The 25,401-nt window shown below is 42.9% G+C and overlaps 1 protein-coding gene and 1 non-coding gene across 2 annotated transcripts in view; both read left to right on the plus strand.

The window, feature by feature from the left end:
• Positions 1-25,401, plus strand: part of PLD5 (phospholipase D family member 5) — a 224,403-nt gene that overhangs the window by 176,906 nt on the left and 22,096 nt on the right. The window lies entirely within an intron of this gene.
• LOC119053412 (U2 spliceosomal RNA) lies at positions 2,940-3,121 on the plus strand. Its single transcript, XR_005083290.2, has one exon. It is a non-coding gene; the product is annotated as a U2 spliceosomal RNA (small nuclear RNA).

Raw genomic sequence — 25,401 nt, forward strand, 5'->3', positions numbered from 1 at the left:
TACATTTAAAAAAATCATTTTCTTCCATGATGTTACTGTACACTAAGCTATAGATTTCCTCTCCCATACTTTTCTTTAAAAAAAGCCAACTCTGCCCTGGCTGGTGTAGCTCAGTGGATTGAGTGTGGGCCTGTGAACCACACGATCACGGTTCAATTCCCAGTCAGGGCACATGCCTGGGTTGCAGGCCAGTTCCCAGCAGGGGGCTCACCAGAGGCAACCATACATTGATGTTTCTCTCCCTCTCTCCTTCCCTTCCCCTCTAAAGATACATAAATAAAATCTTTTTTAAAAAAAGGAAAAGAAAAGCTAACACTATTCATCAAAAGGACCCTTCACTCATTCACATCTTTCAGATTCCAAACCCAGGATGACATGACAGCCAGAACATGAAGTGATGCCTCTGGGGTGAATTTCAAAGACTAGGACGTCAGTACGTTTGTGTCTGAGCTTCTCCCTCCCCACCCTCCAGGGGTTCAGGGTCACCTCCCAGACTCATGGCCACAGGGAGTCCTGAGGGAGGAAAAACAACCTCCCCAGGTTCTTCCAAGTAGGGGACTGGATTTGTGAATCTCAGGAGCCCCTAAAAGTACCATCGAGAAAACAAGAAAAAAAAATAGATATATAGCACTAACAAAGCAACCAAAAGACAGGCTAGTGTGTGAAGCGGGAAGAAAAGGCCACAGCGGTCCTACAACCACAGGACTTTGGAGACGCAATTCTCAAAAAGGAGAAGCTAAGGAAGAGAATGTGAAAATCTGTGTTTTGAGAAAAATTTGCTTTTGTAATTATTTTAACATCCCCTCTTCAACGAACTACTAGCCTGGAATTGAAGGTGGGGTTAAATAGTTTCACTGATCACAGGAATCTGGCAATTCTGAAGTAGGGGAGATTTTTTAATGAGTCATGTTTTTAAAAATAATGGAACAAGCAGGAACGAGCCGTTTAAACTCTGTTCATGTGTATTTATATCTTAGTCCCTTTTGTCTGAAAAGACCTGAATGGCTCTTGGGGTGCACAAGCTCCAGAGAAGCAGGAGGGGTTTATTCCGGTGACTGCCCGTCCCTGAGCTGGTGATGGGACCTCACAGCCCCCAGGATGGGACATCACAGAGGCTTAGCCAGCTGCCCAGACCTTGTCCTGTAGCCTGGATGGGGAGGGCAAACTAACCAGCTCTGATTCGACTTGGTATCTAGTCTCACCAAAACTTTTCATCTTGGAGGTGACCTCCGAGAACAATCAACATAGCGTTTGCCAAGGCGCGCTCTATGAAATGCTATTTCAGGGACTTGCTCGGTCATACCTGAGAAAAGGGCTTTCTGCACCCTAAGACTGAAAAACTCTGGATTTAATTTAAATATGTTCCTTCACTGTCGGATTCCTTTGAGCTGTTCATAATGCTAATAAGCTTTGTGACTCCCTAAGGGGGTTGGGTCTCCAGCATTCATTAAACCTGTTTGACCGGGAGTTCGTTTTCCTCGTTAACTTTCTGGACCAAATATTCCTTGAAACCTACCTATTTCCACCAATGGCGGTCTGAGCTCATCTTCCCCTTTTACGGATGAGGACACTAAGGCACAGGTCTGGAGGGGGGAGGGGGGTGGATTACCAGGTCAGTGACGTAGCTTCTTGGCAAGTTTGAGGGCTCTCAGGCAAATAGTCTTTTTACTACAGTGTACTACCTTAAGAAAAATTTGTGATTCCAAAGCTGTGAACTGTAGGTAGGGTCTGTCTCCTTAGCAACAAAAGAACTGGACCACTGGCAAGCTACTGCTTACGTGTTAAAGATAACCAACAGATAGTCATTGCATGTTTAGTGTACTCAGACAGCTGCACTAGAGAGTTTGAAAAAAACCCAACAACATAAACACACAAAACATTTAAAATTCTCTTTGAAAAACAACATATTTAAGCACTCTTTAAATATGACCACCCAGGAGATTTGCCAAACAGAGCCAGCAACATAATCCATGGGACCAGTACAAAATGAAAATTTGAGGCTGCTTGTAAAAATATTATCAAGAATTTCAAGAAGGCAAGAGCAGAGTCTTAAGCCAAGCATGGGGTCCTTCTACGCCACGGCCCGTCTGAGTTTGGGGCTCTGAGTGCCTCAGGTCACATGTGTGTGAGCCATGGTGCCGCATGAGCAAAGCCACCCGTCAGTGTTTTGGAGACTTGGGGAGAGGAAAATCCCTGCAGACTAAACAGTGAAGGGCCACAGCAAGGAGGTGGGTTTTGAGCTGAGACTGAAGAAAGGGATTCGAAGAGTGAGTGAAGACGCAGGGTTGGCAATGAGTATGGCATGTTAGAAGATGCACGAGCACTTTCCTGCACGATCAGAGTGTCCCAGGTGGGGAATCTGGGAAGGGAAGGCTGGGAAGGACAGGTGCAGGCTTGGGAAGGACTGTGAGCGGCCACCAAGCGCAGAATGTGGATTCAGACGTGCAGGCTGCCACAGACCCACTGACCCTCTGTGGTCAGAGCCAGGACCTGACAACACGGGAACAGATCCGGGGTGCACACGTTGAGGAACGAGGGGGACATGGAGAGAGTTCAGCCAATGGCTGTGATTGAAGAGGGCAGTGACAGGACATCGTCTCAATGATGATGCCGTGAAAATGAATGGTATGTGTCCACTTGGCTAGGCAAGCTGCCCAACTGTGTAGTCAAACACCAGTCTAGAAGATGCTGCGAAGGTATTTTTCAGATGTGATTAACGTTTAAACTAGTAGACTTGAGGAACGCAGATGATTTTACCCTGTGTAATCAGTTGAAGGTCTTAAGTGCAAAGATGAAGGTTTCTAAAATAAGGAATTTGGCCTTGAGACCACAGAGTGAAAACCCCACCTGAGTTTGCAGCCTGCCAGCCCGCCCTTTGAGTTTCAGACTTGCCGTCCCTCACGATCATGCGGGCTGGTTCCTTAAAATACATCCCTCTCATTGCTTCTTGGCCTTTCAGCTAAGATCACATGTAGTATCTATCCTTATCAGTTTAATATCTGATATGTCCTCTGTCGAAGGACATTATATTAAATGGAGTTTTGGAGCTGGGAGATGGAATAGGAGCTTGCTCCATGCATCAGCCCGGTGTTGCAGTACTTCTGGGAACCGTGTACCAAAAGAAAAAGAAAAAGAAAAAGAAAAAGAAATAAATCTCTCTCTCTCTCTCTCTCTCTCTCTCTCTCTCTCTCTCTCTCCATATATATACACACCTGATTCTGTTTCTCTGGAGAATCCTGATTAATACAGAGTGACGATGAGACCTGGAAGGAAATGACACAGGACAAACATGGCAAAGCTGCCTCATAGTGACAGACTAGCTGAGGAATGAGCCACGTGAGGCTGTGGCCATTATTTCCAGCCTCTGGAGCTGGGCCCACTGAGAGAAGGACCATCTTGTCCACAGAAATGGAGAGTGTGGGGGAGGGGCCGTCCTGATGTCCAGCGGGCAGCTGACAAAGCAGCGTAGAGATTGGCTGATGCTGTGCTTTTTGTGTAACAGCTTGAGCACCCGAAGAGTAATGGTTCCTGACTGACCCTAAAGCTGTCCATTTCCTGGTAGCTGCTGTTTCTGATGATGACCCTCTGGGGGGGTATTGAGCAGAGCTACACCCCTTCTGCCTCACCCAGCCCGGATGTCTTTCAAGCCTCCCTGGGGGTTGCAGCCAGAGCCTCACATCAGCGATGAGAAAGGATGCTAGGACTTGAGGAGTCTGATTCCCTCTTGTCTTTTTTAAAAATTTCAATAAAGAGAACAAAGGACCGAAGAGTAGTTTTTGAAGACCCAGTGGGCGAGCGTGTGGGCAGGAGGAGGTCACTGTTTTCACCACACATCTGCTAGCTCTGCGTTGACATTTTAATCAGAATTTATGAGCTTTTAACAGCAGGTCTTAGCTCTTAGGAAGGTGGTGCACTGCTAGTGCAGGTAACTGGATACCGGAACCAGCATGAAGATGGACCACAGTGAAAGGCAATTCAACCGCAAATACGGCAGAGAATGATGGACATTTCTTAGGCAACGTGTAATGAAGGAAAACAGAGGGAGAATTCCCCCAATATTGATTTAAAAGATTAGCCAGGCTGCATAGAAAGGTTATTTTTGTTGGCATATGCATTTTACTTTATTTATCTTCTCAGTTGAATAAAGTTCTTTTTAAACGGGATTTATTGGGATGGCATTGGTTCATAAAATTTTTCAGGGCAGAGAAAATAGGAGAGGGTAACGGATGCTAGATGGTGATGGAAGGCACATGGGTTTCAAAGTAGATGAGGAAATGGGAGATGCTGTTTCTTACAGAAGAGATGTATTAGCAGACTGCGTCTTCAACAGCAAAGTTCTGCCTCTTTTCTACCATGTCTAAAGGAACAGCTTGGTAGATAATATTGTCTCAAAGAGCCTGTGTAGGAAATCCTCTCTCCTGGTCTCCCATGGGGGACATTCTCGCAAAGCTAGTTTATGTCTGTTATAAAATAGTCTCAATTGGTGCAATTAAGTGAAGAAATAAGAGCATCATTAGTCTTCTTCTGCTTGCCTTTCCTACGATGAGATTCAGTCAGTAAGTCCCACTTATTTCCCAAGTCTTCCCCCCTGGGTACCTCCAACCCTTATTATAAACGGCATGATCATCTGAGATGTCCATTAAAGCTCCTTAGATGGCATGTCTTGAGATCTCTTATCTCGGCCACTTCCTTTTTTCTAGATGTAATCATTTGGTTAATGTCCCTCTTAAAAATACGATGCTTAAAATTCAATACAGTAGTTCAGAAGTAGCCTCCTCACATGGACTTTGGCTGGTCACGTGAACACTTTATTTCTGGAAACATAGGCTAAGTGTGGAGCCACCGTTTGGCCCCCCTCATTATTTTCGTTGGTTGTTACTAAGCTCACTGCTTGACAGTATAAGGTATAGTGGTTGGAGTTCAGGAGGACTGAGCCTGAATTTTTTTTTTTGCCTTTAATAATTATATGACTTTGGGCAAGTTTGTTCATTTCTGTGGACTTGAATCTACAATTGAACTTACAATATCGAACTCCTACAATTGGCAGGATGAAATGGGGTGTTCTGGCAAACCCTAGCCCTGGGCCTGCAGCATGGTTACTGCTCAATAACTTGTAGCCTTGGAGTTGATGACTAGAAAACTGTTTTTTTCCTTCCTTGATCAGTTACCAAGATGAATGGATCAGGGGAATGCCAGAGAACCCAGCGTTTATTTATTGTTCTGGCTGAAGATTAAATCTCCTCCCTAGGTTGATCCAAAATCATGTGGCCTAGTTAACCGCAGAGTAAGGTGCAAAGTGACACCCAAGGGGCATGGACCACAGGCTGTGTCCCTCTGAAAGGAGGTCTCTAATGTCTTTTGCCATTGAGCTACCATCTACATCAGGTGCTTGCTGTTCAAAGTTATCATCATCACTAATACATAGAAAACAACTGACCAAATTTACAAACTCTGCGGGTCAGCACTTAAAACTCAGTTTTCAGAAACATGACTTAATGAGATTTTAGCAAGTGACTCAGACCAATGCCAACAAGAAGAAATTGAGCGAGAGTATGAAATAAATAATGTCCATCTAAACAAGAATGAGCAAAATCACTGATTCTAGACAGGGGGCAAGGGAGAGAGACAGCCGTGTGCAAGAGAAATAGCCATGATCCCGGCCAGGGACTGAGTTCACAACCTACGCAGCACGTACCCTGCCTGGGAATCAAACCTGCCACCTTTGATTGACAAGATGATGTTTCAACCAACTGAGCCACACTGGCCAGGGCTAAACACGTCAGTCTTAAAACTGTCTATGACAAATGGAATTTGACCTTGGAAATTGCAGAAGGAAGGATTCGTATCAGTGTAAACAAGAATTTTCTAACTCTAAAGTCTTCCAGCAATGGACAGGCCAACCTGTGAGAGCCAGCGCCCTGTCACAGGCAGAAGAGTGAAAACTTCTCTGGGATGCAGAGGAAGAAATATTTTGGTGACAGGACCAGGAAGAGAGGGCACGGAGCTCTGATTTCTTCATCGAAGCTTAAACATACGGAGCTCAATAAATGTGAGCTAACACCATCATCGTCATCATCCTTATTATTATTATTATTATTTTACACAACTTGCTACCCACATCAGGGAAGAGGCGGGACACCTCTGCCTCCCATCCTTGCCTTAGGGACCAAATTACAGGTGTGTTTATGCCCGAGGGGCTGGCCACACCCACTGTGTATGTTGGGCTTGATGAGAGAGAAGGGACCTATCCCCAAATCTGGTCCGCACCAGTTTAGTAACATTTCTGACACTGGCCTCATGCTGGTTGAGAATATATTATTCATCATAAAAGTAAATTTTTATATACAGAAAAATACCACTTCAACTCATGGAGTTTTAGTTTGGTTTGGTTTTAATATTGAAGGAGAACTCACTATTGAAGTGGTGAAGCTCATTTAAAACATACATACAGGCCCTGGCTGGTGTAGCTCAGTGGATTGAGCGCGGGCCTGCGAACCACACGATCGCGGTTCGATTCCCAGTCAGGGCACATGCCTGGGTTGCAGGCCGGTTCCCTGCAGGCCAGTTCCCAGCAGGGGACGCACAAAAAAGGCAACCATACATTGATGTTTCTCTCCCTCTCTCCTTCCCCCCTTCCCCTCTAAAGATAAATAAATAATAAAAATTTAAAAAAAAAACATACATACAGATTTTATTTCCTTCAACACAAGTTTATTAAAAATGTTTCATTGGATTTCTCTGAGAGTTTAGTCAAACTAAGAAATGCATTCATTTTAACCACTTTATTTAAAAAGATTCACTTAGGTGATTTTTACTGCCCCGTTTTTCTCTATGGCTTTCATGTTTTAATTGGAAAGAACTGGAACGTATTATCTTGATATAATGACTTGCAGAAATACTACTGTTACACCCATAAATCATTCTGCATACTTCAAGTGTTACAGCTCAAGCATCTGTTATAATTAGCTGTCACTTCAGCCCCTTACTGTTGACCTCACCAAAACATAGCTGTCGTATTTTAAGACATTTTCTGGAATTTAATTCCCTCAGCAACCTTGTGTGGAGGGAGAATTAGCTCCATGGCTTGGCACCACAGTGACACGGCCATCCTCCCCCACACCCACAAACTGGGAAAAAGACTCGGTTCTGAATTGCCTGCGTGGCTGGCTGTTTGTTCTAGAAACCTCGGGTCTGAATTTCATTCTCAGAATCCTGTGGGAGAGGCTGTACTTCATGGTAAAGCAAGATGCAGACAGACAAACACATAGGTCCAAATGTTCATAGATTCATAGTTTTGAGTGAGAGCTCTAGACTTTTTGGGAATTTCCTGTGAACATTGATTTGTTTGGTCCTCACGGCAGCCCTGTGATACCCAGGACAGGCCAGAGACTGCATCTTACAGATCAGGCAGTGGTGTCAAAGAGACCGGTGCAAGCATGTCCCCGAATTATCCCATCAGTGTCAGAGTCAGGACCAGGGCCCAAACTTCTGGTCTGTTTAACAGTCCTTGGCCTGTGTTACATGCTTTCTCCCAACAATCTGCTTTGCCCTGGCCCGGTGGCTCGTTGGTTGGAGCATCATCCTGTACATCTAAGGGGGCAGGTTTGGTCTCTGGTTGGGGTGCGTACGGAAGGCGACCTGTGGATGGGTCTCTCTCACATCAATGTTTCTCTCTCCCTTCCTTCCTCTCTCTCTAAACTCGGTGAACATGTCCTCAGGTGAGGATTAAATGTATGTTTTGGGCTGAATCAGTGGTCCAGATACAGGGTGGGGCAAAGTGGATTTACTATTGTGAGTACACAATACACAGAGTTCATTCTCGTATTATTTATTAGTCATTGTATGCTTTCTATACAAACAACTGTAAACTTTTGCCCCATTTTGTATATAGCAATATCCCACACTTACGGTAATATCCCAGAGATCTAGAAACTGGATATTTGAGAGGCTTCTCTAACTAGAGTACAACCAAGAACCAAAAAATAGATATATGCAAATTTTGGACTGAAAGGTCACCAGTTCAATTCCCGGTCAGGGCACATGCCTAGGTTGCAGGCTGGGTCCCTGTTTGGGGACCTATGGGGGCCAATCAACTGATATGTCTCTGTCTCTCTTACACAGATGTTTCCCTCTTTTTCTTCCTCCCTCCTCCCTCTCTAAAAATAAATAAAGCCTTCTTTTAAGTTTTAAAAACAGAAAATAGTTAATGAAAAAAGCGTTTCAAAATTCTATATGTGGATATATACCGTATTTTGCTGTGTATAATGTGCACCTGTTTGCCCAAATTTTTGAGGGAAAAGGAAAGATGCCCGTCATACATGGGTCATGCCTGAAACACCTTGTATTTGTTCTCATGTTTTGTAATGATTTGTGACATAAAATTTCTTGTACCGTAATATGTTCAAAAATCAATGCTACAATTCCTTTATAAAACAAAAAACAAATGTCTAAAAATAAATAAATAAATAACTGAATGAACAAATTTAAACCAAAGATTTTTTCCCCTGAAAGTTTGGCCCCAGAGCATGGATGCGCATTACACACAGGAACACGTTATACACGGCAAAGTACGGTGTGTGCACATATACATGTACCTGGTGTTACTAGTGTATTTGTCGGTTGTGAATATGTCCAGATGCCAGTGACAATGACAAAACCCACACTGGCTTACATAGATCAGAGTTGGGTGGTCCTGCACAGCAAAATGACCTGGCAGCACGTTGGTGCCACCGAGGACCCTGAGTCTGTCTTTCCGCCTCTGTCCTCCTGTCACCTGTATCAGGGTCGAAGGGCAGATGACAACCTGTAGTTCCCTCCTCCGTGTTCCTGGAAACAAGTGGGAAGGACAATGGCACTTCAGGCAGAGGACAGAGGGGCTTCTCCCACTGGGGACAGGCTCTTCCTTTGGGAAGGGAGATGCCCCAGGCACTTCTGCATCTCCTTGGTTGCCACGTGGCCATCACTAGCTGTGGAGGAGGGGCTGACGCTGGGTGCTGGCTGCTGGGTGCTGGGTACTAAGTCAACCAACAGATGGTGCTGGCCATAGTGGATCTGGTGGGGGATTAACATAGATGTTGTCTCTATCCTCCTTTGACTAGAATAATACATGTTACTTGGACATTAGTGAAAATTTGAAAATTTTACTAAGAAACTAACCCTCATGTTTCATCCCAAATGTCACCTCCTCCGTTAAGCCTTTGTTTTAATAAGTAGAGGATGTGCTTGTGTGTTTGTTTTCTTCCCTGAAGGAAGGTACAGTGAGTTGGCAGGTCAGGAGTTCGAATAGCTCATGTGTCCAGGATAAAACTGTCATTTTTTAAAAGCCTCCATTTTCTCATCTGTAAAATGGTGATTACATACTTTGTGGGGGTTTTGCTAAGGTTGCATGAAATTAGATGAGAAAATAGAGGAATGACTAAGTAGCTTTTCAATGACTAATGATCTGTCTCCCTCTGAAAATCCATAAAATGCCTTATCTTTCTCATGTTGCCCAATTTTGCCTCCTGTTTTAGCTGTTCGTTTTACATTTCTCAGCTTTTCTTTATGACGCACAGTGCCTATCACTTATTTTTGTTTCATTCCATGCAGAATATAGAATAGTACCTAGTATTTAACATCTCACCACCCCACATATTAAAATTGAATTCATATTTTATTGAAAATACCTGAGCCCTGGCCAGGTGGCTCGGTTGGTTGGAACATTGTCCTGTGGGCCAGAAAGGTTCCTGGTTTGATTCCCAGTTGGGGCACATACCTAGGTTGTGGGTTCGATCCACTGTCAGGGCGCATGCAGAAAGCAACCATCGATCTTTCTCTCTTTCTCCCCCCTTCCCTCCCTTCCTTTCTCTCTGAAATCAATAAATATATCCTCAGGTGAGGGTTTAAAAACCACTTGAGTTATACATCACAGGGTAACCGCCCCCGCCCCCCACCAAAGTTGATCGTACTGCCTTTCCCTCCACACGGCGGGTTCTGATGTGACTAATGAATTGGAACTGTCGCCAGGCATCTATTTATGAGTGATCACCTGAGTTGTGCTGACAGATGCTGGCTCCACAGTTGTCATCAAGAAGCCGCAGGGATCTAGAAACTTCTGGAATCCCGTCAGCACCCCAAGCTGTGAAGGTATTCTATTCTTTCCAAGAAAGATGAGGGAGTAAAAGAATCTCAAGTTTAAAAAGCCATCCTTAAAAGACATAAAAGGCAGAGAGCTTTTTCTTTCCAATTCATTTCAGTGGTATAGCCATGAGAGTTCTAATTAAGGGAGTTGAGAGACCCTTAAGGAGCCCGTGAAAATGAGTTTCTAACAAATACACAGTTTCCCTTCCATGCTGTCTCTATGCCCCAAGCAAGCCACGTGGAGCAGCCTTACCATGGTTCTGCTTTACCTGAAAAGAAAGCAAACTCATGTTTACGACCACCTAGAAAGGAGCTTGCAGGGATATTTTTGCCCTCCTACCCCCACATCGAAATTATAAAAAGAACTTGAGGAAGTCACTATTTATGTTTTCAATGTTCTTGATCAGAATTCTCCTAAATAATACATATATCTAATTATCTCTTTTTAGAAGTTTCCTGGCTGATGTACTGATGGTTGCTTTGACCCGGCCTTTTTCCCTTTTCCTCTTTAGTTCATTTTTCAGACGTGCCCAGCATGCGGTAGGTCCCTCACCTTTGACAAATGAAGGATTATTGTTTTTGATGGCGGTGTGGTGCTGGGCTGCACTGACTTTATGGGGCCAGTTCATTCATTTCGGGAACACACTGTGATGAATGTGCATGTTCCCCAGGTGGATTCCAAATAACATAAACACAGGCAGCCAGCTGTCTGCACAAATTACCATTGTTTCATGCAGTGTGGCCTTGAGTCAGTCAGTTACGCTCCTTTGCTTCAGAAGCCTGCTTACAAGTCAGAGAAGAAGAAGTCAGAGTCAAGAGAGGGAGTCCTGGGGCTTGGAAGGGAAGTTCTTGCATCCATTCCAGGCTGTAAATTTTGAATCACATCTATTGATGATTGCCTTTCATCCCAAGAATCCACTTCTGCTATCCCCTATGAAAAACAGCAAAGTACCTATTGATGTAAAAACATCCAAACCTATGAAAACAATTGTATGAGTTTATTAGAATTGATTTGAGTCAAACTGAGGATGTGCCCAGACGCATGATCTAACAAATGATAAAATACCCCAGAGGGTAATAGTTTGGCAGTTCTTTCTATGCATTTGGAATCAAAGTAGGGTATGTAGGGAAGGTTACATGAAATCTATTGGTGCTAGGTGAAGGGAGCTAGCCAAAGCAAGGCAGAAAAATCTGTACGATTGGGTAAAACGTAAAGTGGAGAGGGGCATAGGCCCTTTACACTGGCGGTGGGTGCAGGGGAGTTCATATTTAACATTTATAGTAAATACGGGTGGGATCCAGGCTATAAGGCCATGTGTTCTCTCGAGGGTGGTTATGCCTCCAAGAGGTGTGGGAAAGAGGGTTATCCTGGCATTTCACAAATGCACAAGAACTACGGGCAGGGCAGGCGTAGGGCAAAAGTTAACCTTTTACTAAGATAGTTTTAGGCTGGGCTGTGACTACCCACCGTGACCTGCCCACTTAGGAATATGATCAGATCACCCCGTGAGGTTACTTGTGGTCACTGAGCCTGTCGGGCCTGTTGTGGGGCCCGGGGACTCGGCAGAGTTACCGCATGGCCTCTCTTTTGTTCACAGACTTGAATACTTCCTGACCTCCTGTGCACACAGCTCGCTCTTCTCGGTCATGCTGGCCTTTTTTTTTTTTTTTTTTTTTTTTTTTTTTTGACAGTGCAATGGGACTTGAGTTCCAACAGTAGAGAGTAAGTAGTTTCAAACTTAAACTTGAAAACCTTTTGAATCATACCTTCTCAGAGTCAGAAGATAACTCAGAGCTGTGGTTCCCAAACTGATCATGGAGGCACCTGGGTTTGCATTTTCAAGGAAAGAACAGCAAATCTTTCAGTCTGGTCACCACAAAAGTTACTGGCTCCAAGGAGTTCATAATGTCAACCTTCTTTGTGAAGTCAGGTGTTTGGCAGCGGCTCTGATAAAAAGCAGTACTGGAGAGAGGTCTTTGAGGAGCAGGACATGCGGCGGGACCCACTGTCATTCCAAGTTCTCAGCAGTGCCAGGCAGATGGTCACATCCATCAGTAAATAGTTGTGGGTATTTGGGTGTGAAAAATATTTTTAAAATTTATTGGTACTGTTTTTCAAGCAACTATTAAACTGTTAGTACCTCAATAAAAATGAAGCCATTTGGTTCTAACTACTTAATAAATCACACTCTTAGGTGTTTTTTTTTTACTTAAAAATCCTGCACAACAATTAATGAGACATTAAAGGTCTTGTGTTCTGAGGAAGTTCAGGAACCTCTGCCTTAAAGTTCAGCTAGTCCAGCTTAATCCAGATACCTATTTGATGGCATCAAAATGTTTAATAAGGGATATTTTAATCAAATATTTAAATTATAAAAAAGCAAAACGTCATAGTTTATAATGAGCTGCTATCATTAAAGGAAATTACAAGTTATGTTCAATAATAAATACTCACGTGAGCAACGGAGTTCATTGACATAGTATCAGTGTTCAACATTTTCTTATCTAAGTTAAGACAGAGTGAAATAAAACCTGTATTACCTCTCCCGTTTATTAGCTGATGCTGTGGTGACTTTCTGATAACACTGACTGCATGTCGGAATTTAGGAACAAAGACCATTACAAAGTGAAATGACATGTAATCAATGGTGTGAAGAGATGTAGGGACAAGTCATGGAGATGAAGAGAGATATAGATACAGCATATTATAAAAGTGAGTGATTGTACAGAAACACTCAAAACTCACATCCATGTTGGTGCCCTTGAAGAACCTCTGTAAGCCTCCTGGAGCCTTGGGGACACCCCATGCTCAATGTCAAAGCACAGCCTTCCCACTTTAACCCGCACGACAGGGCAGCTGTGAGCCCTAGGCCACCAGGGAGGCTTCCTGAGTTCCCTGAACTGTAGGGTTTTCTGACCTTTGGGGAAGCAAGTCCGGCCAGGTGGCACTTCAAGGAGAGCATCTTATGTATAAATATTTGTCCTGTATTCATTTTCATTGATGTCACAGGGAGGGGATAGAAACTCACTAGGCCTGTATAATCTCATTAAAGGTTGTCTCAAGTATGTCTGCCCTTGAAGGTAGAAATTATCACTCTTTTAACACTAAGTAGATAGGAGAGAATTGGCACGAAAGGGCCAATTTAGAAATCCACTTTTTTGATACTGACAAAAATCATCATTAATCAAACATTTGGCAAATACTTCTGAGCCTTGTTCTTAGGAAAGCAATTATATACAATTTGGAAAAGGAGATTAGATAGACTGTGGATGGCCTGGAACGCTACATTTAAACATTGGAGGTGTATCTTTTAAAGAGTAAACAGCCATTGATGATATTTGACCTTGATCTCGTCAAAGAAGCATTTTAGAGAGATGTAAATAAAAACAGCAGGAAGAAGACATTTTTATAGCAGTTAGTCCTCTAAAGTCCTCCAATGTTGGGCTCAGGAGGCGGAAGAGTTGAATCTTCTCTATAGCAGGACCCCAGTAAAATTGGAAAGAGCTACACACATGTTATTTTAAATTTTCTAAACATTAAAAAAATTTTAAGGTCAAAATAATCAAAATTTTATTTAACCCAATACATCTAAAATATTAGCATTTCAATATGTAATCAGTATGATAAATGGAGATATTTTACATTGTTTCATGCTAAATCTTTTAAATTCAGTGTGTAATTTGCACTTCTAAGCACTTCTCAATTCAGACTAGTCACATTTTTAACTGCTCAGGAGCCTCACATGGTCATCAGCTACTTGATTGGACAAAGTGGCCTGAGGGCCTTGCTCTTCCACTCGTGGTCTACAGACCCACAATATTGACATCATTGGAGCGCGGCAATTTCTGCCACGTTCTCGTGTTGCAGTGTTTCTGCACAGTTCTCATGTTCCACCCCCAACGTACTGAATCAAAATCTAAATGTCCATAGGAGGACCTATGTGATTGGTGTGCTTGTTAAAGTTGAGAATCACTGTCTTCTAGAACAATGCTTCTCAACACGTGACTTGTGGGGCCAGAACCAGCAGTATCAACATCACCTGGGAAACTTGGGGCACCAACACAGACCTATTGAAGTAAACTGTGGCCAGGAATCTGAGTTCTCCCAAGCTCTGCATATGATTCTGATATGCATTTGAGTCTGAGAACCACTGTACTATAGAACCTCTTTCTCTGAGGACACTAACAATTAGCCTCAAGTTCTCAGTCCTGCAGCAAAGTCTCTTCATATTGTAGTAGAATGTGATAGACCCGAAGTACACTGTTTTTTTAATTTCCTTTATTTTGCAACTTTGAGTTATCTGTAAATAAAATCCTCCAGATATCTCATCATCAGGATTCTCTTTCTTATTTTCAGATTAGACTATTAAACTGATTTCTTGGTTTGTCTGCAAGAGTTTGTTTTAGTTTCTTCTGTGTGTAGTGGTCCCACTAAGAAATCACAGTATTTTCCCGAATTATGAAAAGTATATGTCCTTTCTGCACATATGGCAAGGTCAGTGGCTTCTGGGTAAGGTTAGTCTTAGAACTTATTTTCTAGTCAATCATCATTTTTGTTTCAATCTATAATACAGACCCTGCAACATGGCAGCAGCTTGTAATTCTGTGGAGATTACATTGTGATTTGAGTGTTAATTAATGCGTTCATAGCTGGCAGCATATTTTGAACTTCCTGCTCTATAAGTAGAGAGAATAATTGAATTGGCATCTTGTCTTGCTCAAAAGCCTACACTTGTAAACCACCTGGGAAATTCAGCATGAGCTAGGAAAGTATCTAGTAAGAAAAAAAAAAGTAGTCCTAAAATGGACTCATGAAGAAAAATTCCCATTTTACTAGGTTCATTTTTCTCCAGGACAGAGTGACAGACCTTGTAGATAAGAAAAAGGCAAGTGGGGTGTTTATTTTTAACTAAATTCCTTGCTTGCATTGCATTATAACTCCTAGAGTTACAATGAATGGAGGAGGGGTTCTCTCTGACCAGTGGTGGGCATTGGAAGTTGGCCACAGGGTAGGCTAGGGCACCAATAATATTTAGCCAAAAGCAGAGTAGCTGGGGTTTGTAATGAATACATATGGAAGGTCTGTGAAGCAGGCAATCCCAGTAGCATTTATAGTACGTAGACACTGGTCAAAGAGTTGGTTCTAGAAGCTGGGTGTACTTTAACCAGGAAAGCTGGGTCAAAGCATTGCTCGGCACCAAGGACAGCGCAGGGCTACATTTGCCCTCAGTTAACGGTTTCATCTAGAGGCAGATCCCAGGGAACACCTATTCTAACGTGAGCACAGGCCTGGTGGTAGAGGGCTAGTTGGTTAGACCCCATCTGGGTCCTCAGGGCCAGAGCCCGAATGTTCATTTGAACCAGACATTCCCTGTTCATCCCTGTCATGTCTTCCGAAGGTAGAACCTTTGCAAGGTTGTGTGGTAACCCACGGTCCAAGCATTTCCTGGCTCAGTGGTGCAAAGGTGTGAACGGAAATCTATCTATCAGTCTTTCATTGGAGTCCTCTGTCTCAAGGGCTTTTTAGCCACTGGCACCTTGAGCCCAGCAGTGGGGGTGTGGCCTATTCTTGAAAGATGGATACTTTTATTCAGAGATTTCATGGAAAATGCTGAGGCTCTCAACAATTCTCCAACTGAAAAGAAACCAACAAGGCTGACCCTGCTGTAGTTTAAAACCACTTAGTTGGAATTATCTCCTGTGGTTTTGGAGCTGATGGTTGGAACAGGGAGGAGATCCATCACGGGTGTTAGCAGAGTCCTTCCAGTATTAACCTGAATTGTCTATGAGAAAACCAAGGCTCCCGCAGCCTCTGGGCTGGGCTGTTATTCTTCGTTACTGACACAGTGGCCTCAACGGATTAGAACCTTTTCACTACTCTCTTTCCTTTGGCTTTACAATAAGTGGTACAGACCCCAAAGTTCATTCTAGAAAACCTCATTAAGTCAAAATGATTACAGATGGAAAGTGCGAATGAGTGAAGTCTCATTTAAAGAATGTTATTCTATGACTTTTAAGTGCATATATAATTTAACCCACCAAACCAGCTAGAGCTGCAGTTTCCAACTAGAAGTTAAGCAGCAGTTGTTGCTTTAATGAGCAGATGAGTTCATTTTAATTAGCATAGTTCTCTCGGGTACTCAAAATAAGCTGGTCCTCTTAAACAGGTTAAAGATGCGCTCCTAAAAACTGCCAGGTTCCGGTCATCTCAGAAATAAGGCAAAAGTGTACTGTGCCTTCAGTCCGATTATCATCCTAAACTTGTTTAAGTTAATAAGGAATTACTGTATATATTCTACTTCTCATATAAACTTGGACTTGAGAAAAGGCTGTTTTGACCACCTCCGTTCTGACCAAACAGCAGTGGGGTTGTTACAGCCTCAAAGTGCATCTTTTTCTATTATCTGTGATACATTGACAGTTTCCAGACTATACTCTCAGCAAGAAAAAAAAAAAAACCCATTAAGTCAAAATGAAAAAATCCGAAAAAATTTTTAATTGACATGTTTATATTACTCTGGTATTACAAAAGACTTGCATATTTTATTTGTTCGCCCAATTAATATATTCTTTGTGTTCAGCCAAGGCTCACACAAAGGGCTTTCTTTAAGGCTCTTTTTCAGTTATCCATGATATAAGAATGAATAAATATCGATAAGCTTATTACAAGATCTGCTGATCTTAATGAAGGGTTGTATCTTTACCACTTGATTTTGGTTTGTTGGTTTGATTGTTTTGTAAACACTAGATGTTCCATCCCCTAGGTTTGTGGTATTGCCCTAGCATGAGCATTCTGAAAATGCTTTTCCAGTATATTCTGTCATGAAACTTGGTGAGGAAGCACCTTCTCCAGGAAACACTTCCCGATGTTTATATGTAGCAACACACACTGGTGTGACTTCCACCTCTTTATCCTCAGCGGCGATCGAGTACACAGTTATTGAAATGTTTTAAAGGCAAACTGCAGATCAGCCAGCAGCACAAGCCCATTGCCACCCTGAGTCTTGGCGCAAATGGGTGTCCCACGTGTGCCAGATGGTTTTGTTTGCTTTCATCTCGGCCACGGTGTGCTTCACAGTCTGCTTTCACTCGGCCACACATGCCCACAGTGCCAGTCCCTGCAGCTTTTTGCCTTGGGTCACTCGTCTGTAAAATGGGAATTAAAAACACAGCGCCGACCTCAGAGTGTCGCTGTGAGATTTAATGCGATTAAACTGAGAAGTTTCTCGGGAAGCGAGAGATTGTGTCAGTGGTGTTACCGTGGTCACTGTGAGTGCCGCTGTCACTGCGCCGCTGTACCAGATCCTGAAATGACACCTTCTTTTGCATCCCACTCCAAAAAGGCTACCAAAAAGCAAGTGAGTGCCAGGGACTTTACAATAAGGACAGTGTGAAATCCACTCTATTAGGCCAAAATCGGCTTCAGTGTTTGGTTCTTTGCTCAGTAACAGAGTTTCATGCACAACTCACAGCTCAGCGAGGCAGGTAAGCACATCCCAACCTTGGCCACAGCAGCCTGCGAAATGTGTCCTCAGCCTGCGAGTTGTGAAGCCAGCTTCCATGTTTCCCCAGTTGGCTTCCTTCCTGAGTCGCTGCTCTCAGCCAGCACCTGTTTAGTCAGCGATTTCAGACGACATTTCGTCAGTTCCTTCAGGAGAACTTCTTAAATTTCCTCTCTCCGTTGGAGGACAAAATGGGGGAGGATTCCCAGAAACTTTTAGTAGCTGAAGAGGTGGAAGATCATTTGCTGAGTAAAATCAGTGTCTCTCCTGGCGTGCCCTCCAGTTTTAATAGATCTTGGAATTTATGGAGGTAAAGGGGGTAGGTTTGTTCTTTTTTCAATTACAGTTGTCATTCAGTGTTATTTTATATTATTTTAAGGTATATATGCATAGTGGTTAGACACTTAGTGCCTTTATATAATTACAGAGCGATCCCCCCAGTAGGTCTAGAACCCATCTGGCACCACACATAGCTTTACAATATCACTGACATATTCCCTGTGCTATAGTTTATATCCCTGTGACTACTCCGTACCTACGCATTTGTACTTCTCAATCCCTTCACCTTTTCCCCGAAGCTCCTCAACCCCCCTCCCATCTGGCAGCCCTCAGTTTGTTCTCTGTACCTCAGAGTCTGTTAATATTGGGGGGGGGGGTCATTTATTTTGCTCTTTAGATTCTACATGTAAATGAAATCATAGAGTAGTTTTCCTTTTCTGTCTGACTTATTTCACTCAGCATGATACCCTCTAGGTCCATTCCTGTTGTTCTTTTTTGGGGGGCAGGTAATATTCCATTGCATAAATGTACCAGCAAGGTACATTTTTACCCACTCATCTGTTGGTTGGCACTTGCATAAATGTACCAGCAAGGTAAATTTTTATCCACTCGTCTGTTGGTTGGCACTTGGTTTGCTTTCAGATCTCGGATATTGTCAGAGATGCTGCAGTGAACACAGGGGTGCGTATGTCTTTTCGAATTAGTGTTTTGGATTTCTTCGGATGTATACCAAGAAGTGGAATCGGTAGGTGATAAGGTGGTTCCATCTTTTATTTTTTGAGGTGTCTCCATAATGTTTTCCATAGCGACTGCACCCATCTGCGTTCCCACCAACAGTGCACAAGAGTCCCCTTTTGTCCACATCTTTGCCAGCGCTTGTTGTTTGTTGGTTTATTAATGATGGCCATTCTGACAGGTGTGAGGTGACCTCTCACTGTGGTTTAAAGTTGAATGTCTCTGATGATTAGTGCCCTTAAGCATCTTCTCATATGTCCGTTGGCCATCTGCACGTCCTCTTTGGAGAAGCGTGAGTTTAATGCTGCTCTGTGCCAAGGATAAAAGCCTGGTGGTGTTCAGTTCCCCATCAGCGCCTGTGTGTGGGAGCCTGTGCACATGTGTGTGAATAGAGGCAAGTGTGCTTTAGAATAGCTTGAGCATATGGTTTTTCCTTAATTACACACATCACTCAGGTAAGGATGTAAGGGCTTCTCATGGCGTCCAAGTGTTTACCATGGTAAAGATGAAAACACTTTTTTGGCTTAGTCCGTATTTCATTTCCAGCTGGTTGCTGGGCATTTGCTTTCCTTAAGGCCACACACACCTTCGTATCAGACTAAGGACATGAAAGGGCTTTAATTTTCCATAAATAAAAGTTCCTACTTGTCCTGGAGAACACAGCTCTTACGAACGGGCACTGGAACCTCAGGACAGCAAAAGCCGCTTGTCCTAGAGACACTGCTGCAGGAATAAACTCTGGTTCAGACTGCGGTCACTTTGCTTTCCATTGTTTAAGTAAAATATCGAGGCCTGGTCTTGTTCCATCTCAACACCAAACATTTTGGTTGTGTGAAAGGCATATAAGTAAAGAGAAGAATGGAGCAGAAAGGGGGCCCTGGCAGGGTCGCTCAGCGTTAAGGCATTGTCCTGGTACGCCAAGGCTGTGGGTTGGATCCCTGATCAGGGCTCATACAAGAGGCAGCCAGTGGGACAACAAATCTCTCTTTCTCTCTCTCAAATTAAAACGTATTTAAAAAAATTAAAGAATCAAAAGAGGAGGCAATGAGGAGCTATTTCTACTGGGAAAATCCTCCAACCCCGAGTATACGTCCCCCTGGGTTTCTCCTCCTCCCTGGGGAAAAGCCCCCTGCAGGTTGATACCAGGAGGTGAGAAAACAGGTGTTGGGCCCTGGCTGACGTGGCTCAGTGGATTGAGTGCTGGCCTGTGAACCAAAGGTTGCCGGTTCAATTCCCAGTCAGGGCACATGCCTGAGTTGCAGACCAGGTCCCCATTGGAGGGGTGTGCGAGAGGCAATTATATATTGATGCTTCTCTCACTTTCTTTTTTCCCCTCTAAAAAATAAATAAGTAAAATATTTTCAAAAAGAAAACAGAACAGGCATTTGGTATGTGGAAGAACACAATTTGCATTTTAGTCAGAACAGCATGAAATCCATAACAGAAAAGTGCCTTCAAAGATTTGCAAGTCAGCATCCAAGCACTTCAATTTAATCAGGTAAACCCAAGTATAGAAGCACTAAGCAGCTGTATGATAAGTTGCAGGAGAAACTGGAGACCAGAGGTAACGTGGGCAGGGCTTCCCAGAAGTGACGTGAAGGCCGGGAAAGAGGAGACAGAAGGAATGTACAAGGCGGTACCATTTCCGCCACATCCACGTAAACCCATCACATCCGGCAAGTAGATTAACTAGCTCGCTGAATGCTCGATATTACTTCAGTACAAAGCAGACAACTGAAGATGGATCTGGGTTCTCAAGAAAGCCATTTCTAAAACTCCCTCAGCTTCTAGTGTCTTTTTCTTGCCTTGAGTTTCATTTGCAACAGAAATAGGGTCATTGACACGACTCAAGTTCTGCAAGATGTCAGTGAATCTGTAGAGTAGATGGGCCGCAAGCACAATGCCGGAGAGCTTTTTTCACTTTCTAAAACATTGGGCAGCTCACTGGATAGACCTGATAGAACTTTCCAGGGGTAGATACAGTTTTGCTTGCAGTAAACTATGGACATTTTTTTCACATACAAAATTAGACTTAACACTACTTCCCACACATTCGCTGGGTTGTTTAAATCACTGGGGTTGAAGGAAATTTGATTTCCAAGAGCAGGTGATTTTTCTATACTTTCTAAAAGTGCATGCAAATTGCATGAATTTTGTTTTGCTACTTTTAAATACATAACCAACATACTGGTATTGAGGGTTTTACCTCCTTTACCCAAATACCTCTTTTTAAAAAGGTAATGGCTTTTACAGACAGCTATTTATCCCTTGCATGTATAGAATTTTCTAAATTCACTTCCTAAAAAGCCTAAAACTTTGCCATCATCAGGAATTGAATGATGAAATTATCAATAGACACCTAGAGGCCTATTTACAACTACTAGAAAATTATACACACACACACACACACACATATACACACACATATATGCATTATTCTTTAGCAGGTTCCCCAAAGAAATAAAATAAAAGATTCTATTTATTTTCTGAGATGAAGGGAGTTATTCTCTGCTGTCCTTCCTGTCTACCTGTTCCTCCTTTTTGCTCATCTTGTCTTCTACAAATTCTTTTCCCTCCCTCTTTTTTTCTTCATTTTCTTTCACCTTTTCCTTCCTCTCCTCCTTCATCTGGGTGATAGAGAATGTGCATTTAACCCAGACCAAGTATTGAGACACAAAAAGACAGGAACAATTTTGGAAAAAAGAAAGAATAGGAGCAGGTTTCATATTATACACTGAAAGAGAAAGTGAAGTCACTGCCCAAGTTCAAATTTATGAGGAAGAATTTTCTTACTTTTCTGACTTGTTGATCAAGCATCCTTCCCCTCAATTTCCATATTTTGGTTCTTTGAGTTCTGATTGAGTTTTTTAACAAATCTCCACAGAATCTCTGCCATTTCAGTGATAATAATGAAGAAAAATACTTCCTTCTCTCCTATTCTTTGTTTATATTCCATGGATTCTTTCATAATTTTTATAGCCCTAAGATATTTGTGGCATCCAGAATCATCTGATGAAGATCAGTAGATGCAAAGATTAGGATGGACCAGATCAGAAAGCTGCAGGGTGTCTAATGACTATTTTTCGGAAGGATGATGTTGATTAGTGCTAACAATTTTTTTCACGTATTACTCTTTCTTCTTTTGTGGTCAGAACATAAATGGAAGACTCTGATACCCCTCTTCATCTTACAAGGTTGGAAGGTCATTTTGCTGCCATGCTCAAATCTCCTCCCTGCAAAGATTTATAACCTAAAGATAAGACATGTGCTTTAGGATTGAGGTGTGACTGAAGCTCCTTTCTAATTTAGCAGAACCTATTTTGACAGGTTTATTATTTTAAGTGAGACAGAGCAGGGCTCCTCATAGCTTCTTAGTACCGCACCCTTGACCCTGAAACAGAAGCTAGAAATGAAGTGTTTGTTAGAAATATTTGAAGGAACATTCGTTACCATTAATCGCTGGGGTCTCCTCTTTGGGCAATTCTATTACTACATCAAAGTTGCCTATGGGACTGAGGAAAAGAAACACATCAGCCTGAGAAATAAGCACATATTAGATTCCTGAGAATTTACCCCTAGACAATCTTCTCTGAGCTCTAGCTCTCTGTTACAAAGCGACGGTGATTGTGTTGACCTGCTTCCTAGGTCATGGCCGAAGTCATTGCACAGCAGTGTTTAAACTAATAAATGAGCACCCTGCCCAGGGGAAACAATTGAGGGAGTAAAACAATGAAAACACACTTCAGCAGTGACGACACTCAGCCCAAAGCCTCCAGTACATTCAGAGGAGAGAGAAACGCTTCTTCCTGTTAGTGGAAGACTAATAGGAAGACTAAAGGGCCACGCTTCTGTGTTCCCTGCTCTCTCATCAGTGATGTCAGCCTTTGGGGATTTTAGTTGGAAATTTAATTTGGAGTAAGACTCAGAGGAGAATTGAACTTCCAATCCCAACTTGTTAGTGGAATTAACGTTGCCCCTGTCTCTTTGATTGAATTCATCTTATGTATTTTTTTAAATGATGCCAAATAATTATTTCTTGCCAACTAGGGGAGAAACAGCCTTCGAAAGAAAGATGCAGGAGATGGTAGTGTTTGCTCTGTGTGTCCTGCCTTGAGATGTTCTGTTTGCAAGTCCAGAGCATGAGCCTGAGTGGGACTCTCTCTATCCCCGTGGGTGGCAGCTCTGACTTGCCCCGTGGTTGTACCTGAGTGTTCTTCACCTGGATTGAGAAATTATCAAGGCCTCCAAATACATTTCTGCTAGCCCTTGCTAGAAATGTACAGTCTCTCCTGTCTTGAGATCTCTGGAGCTGGAAGTTTCCCACCGCCTAGTGATATCGTAGCCATTTGTAAGGCAGTAATGCAACACATTCCTCACGTTTGTGCTGATGCTGGTGTAAACCAACCTAATACGCTGCTGATTTGCAGAAGCACAGCACCTACAGTTACGTCCAGTACATAATACCTGACAATGACAATAAACGACTCTGTTTCTGGTTTATGCATTGACTGTACTTTTTATCGTTAGAGTATATTCTTTCTACTTATAAAAAAAGTTTGCTCTAAAGCAGCAGCCTCACACATCTCGTGTTAACCCCCCTCTTGGTTGCTTCATTTTGTCTTGTGCTTGATTTATTTTCATGTTGTTTTGTGCAGTAACATGCCTTATGGGCTTGTAGCCTCGGAGCAATAGACTATCCTTTGAGCTTTGGTGTGTGGTAGGCTAGGCCGCCTGAGCTACACACTCTCTGATGTTCTGAGCAGTAGAATTACTTAACAAAACATTTCTCAGAACAGGTCCCCATCATGAATTGGTACTGGAAGGAGGGAAAAAAACAATACCCCTCTTTCATCCTGCAAATGAACCCCCTGTGTGGACTGACTTTGTCAATAAAGCTTTATTGGGCAAAGGAGACCAGGACCTGAAATCAAGGACATTATTCTGTGATTTTGCAAGTCGCTTTCCCTTTGGGGTCCTCAGTTTCCTTACTTTTGAAATAAAGTTGAACTAGCTGTTCTCCAAGGTTCTTATGTTCTTCTCTCTTTTATTCCTTCTGGCACGCATTATTATTCCCATTTCCCAAAGACATCAAGAAGTTAAGTGGTATAGACCACCCACGGTGGCAGGAAAAGGGTCAGAGAGGACATCTCTGAGCTGCAGGCAACCTTTGAGCTAAGATTCAATCCTTTCTTTCTATTCCCAGGAACAAAAAATTCACCTAGAGGGCAGAAACAAAATCAAGTTACAGCTCCTAGTAATTACATTTCCTGCAGTAACTCAGAATATAAATCAGCAGCCAACCGGGGCCATGTTAGTTGATCCCAGTTGCAGGATCTTTTGTCTCTGTCAAGAAAATCAAAGACATACTTGTTCGCATTTTTATAAAATCATGAAAACAACAAACCATTTGTAAATGATCAATTGAGCCGTGGTTAGGCTAATTAGTATTAGTCATTGTGCATTACAGCATAGAACAGTGCTGATGCCTCTCCTCTCCTTCTGCTTTGAAACCGGGGACCAGTAACATAAATAGAAATTCCAGGGCGGCATGAAATAGGACACACACACAGGCAGTAGGGCTTGCCTCTTGCCCACAGGATGCTGTAGTTTTGTGGGTGCTCCACTTTATAAATAATTCTTCCTGAAAAGGAAATACTAAACCAGTCTGTATCATACTCCCAGCCTCCCTGCTTTCTGGCTGTACATTTGAGCAAGTCTGTTGATCTCTTTGCACCTCGGTTTCCTTCCCTGTAAAATGGGTTGTCGTGAGGCTCAAATAAATGCATACGTGTGAAGCATTTAAAACAGTACCTGGTGCACAGTCAGCACTATAATAAATCTGTACCTGTTGTTATTTCTCCCTGTGCAATAAGACGATCGTATTAAAATCACATGTTCCGCAAGGTCCTCCTTTATGTTAAAGTGCAGGGGACAGAATGGAACCATTGATGTAACTCGAGTTTTATTAAAGTCGTTGCTCTTAGAACAGCCTCTTGGCAGGGCACCCAGGTATTTGAGGTCCTAAGCCTCTTAATGTCATGGTTGATCAGTAATACTACATCCATTTTGTCAAAAAGACAATCAGCGTTTTCCTAAGAATAATTCTCTTCCAGAGAATCATCAGCTGGCAGAACTCCAGCCTTTTCAAGATTATTTTATTCAAACAGTTGAACCATTCAATCAACTGTGTGATTGAGCCTCAAAGTCAAGAGAGCCCATCAGGATGCTCAGTGGGCATGTGGCTGGCATATGGCTGGTGTGTGGCCGGGCTGTGCTCAGCAACCCACCAGCAGGCAGAGGGCTGATCCCGGCAGGTAAGTCCTGGGTTATTGATAAGGCAACTCTCACAGTGACTCAGCTAGTGCACCAATCAATCAATTTAGCTTTTTGTTCCTTGGAAAATATAGACAGAAGCCCTTCAGAATCCCTACTCTGTGTCATTTTCCCCACTACCAGCATTTTAAGAAGGTGTGTTCATATACTCGTCCTGAATTCTTTTGTTCTGGCTGGAAAACCTGCAAAATGAGGCCAGTGTCTTTTTCTCATCTTCGGTCAACACCAGCCTGAACCAAACAGGAATAATTAGAAGTGGGCATGAGTCATTCTGAGGTTGAGAGGAAGATGCTCGTAGGCGGTATCTCTGTCCTTACATCTCCAGAGGGCCAGGCGTGGCTGCTTCCATTGCCTTCAGCTTCTTCCGCTGCAATGAAGTCACCGGACAGAATGACACCAGACCTGCAGAAAGCAGCTTACACAACAGAGGGAA

This window comes from Artibeus jamaicensis, unplaced genomic scaffold, assembly GCF_021234435.1.
Source record: "Artibeus jamaicensis isolate MK-2021 breed Jamaican fruit bat unplaced genomic scaffold, CSHL_Jam_final scaffold_754, whole genome shotgun sequence".
In the NCBI taxonomy this organism is placed as follows: Eukaryota; Metazoa; Chordata; class Mammalia; order Chiroptera; family Phyllostomidae; genus Artibeus; species Artibeus jamaicensis.